Below are 1,007 nucleotides of genomic sequence, written 5' to 3' on the forward strand. Positions count from 1 at the left end.
AAAATAGACGATGGTCGGGTTAAGATAAATATGTTCATTTTCTTTAGTGATTCCATTGTCTTAGAAATTGAAGAGGATAAAACATCGTCTATTATCCTAAGGGGACCATTATTAACAAATAGAAGATTCATGATAGATGTTCAAAAAGATAAATTAACCATGTCAATACAAAATCAAGAAGTCACCTTTAGTGTTTTGAAATCAATGCAATTTTTCGATGAACCTAACGATCAATGAATGCCATAGGATAGAGACGGTGGATGAGTTAGTGGAGAACCAAACTGATAGTGCAATCATTGACTTTAAAAGATTCAATTGAAGATGAAAATGAATATGTTATATACCTTCAAACTACCTCTAGAATCTTTAGGGAGAATTCAGAGCCTTTAGATACCTTATCCATAAAAGAACAACTGAAGTGAGCAATTGAGGAGGCGCCTAAGATAAATTTGAAAGTTTTGGCAACTTGTTATGCCTTCTTAGGACACAGCTCAATTCTTTCAATAATTATGTTTGCCGAGTTAGATGAGCTTCAAGAAGAGTAGTTAATGAAAGTATTTAAGGAGTTATAAGATTGTATTGGTCGGACCTTTGCAGACCTCCATAGAATTAGCCATTTCTTATGTATGTATAGGATATTCATGGAAGAAAATTATGTACTAAAAACAGTTAAACCCTATTATAAATGAGGTGGTTAAAAAGGAAATTTTGAAATGACTTGATGCATGTATCATATATCCTATTTCTAACAGTACATGAGTTAGTCCTACAGATTATATGCATAAGAAGAGAGGTTAAACTGTTACAAAGAATACAAGAATGAGTTAATACTCACGAGGGTAGTAATTGGGTGACATTGATTATTGGAAACTAAATAATATCACAAGAAAAAAAAAATATTTATTTTACTCTTTTTAGATCAGATGTTAAATAGACTTGGAGGGAACCCGTTTTACTATTTTTAATAAAACCATTTAAGATATCATCAAATTCTCATTTCTCTCGAG

This window comes from Phalaenopsis equestris, unplaced genomic scaffold, assembly GCF_001263595.1.
Source record: "Phalaenopsis equestris unplaced genomic scaffold, ASM126359v1 Scaffold217359, whole genome shotgun sequence".
In the NCBI taxonomy this organism is placed as follows: domain Eukaryota; kingdom Viridiplantae; phylum Streptophyta; class Magnoliopsida; order Asparagales; family Orchidaceae; genus Phalaenopsis; species Phalaenopsis equestris.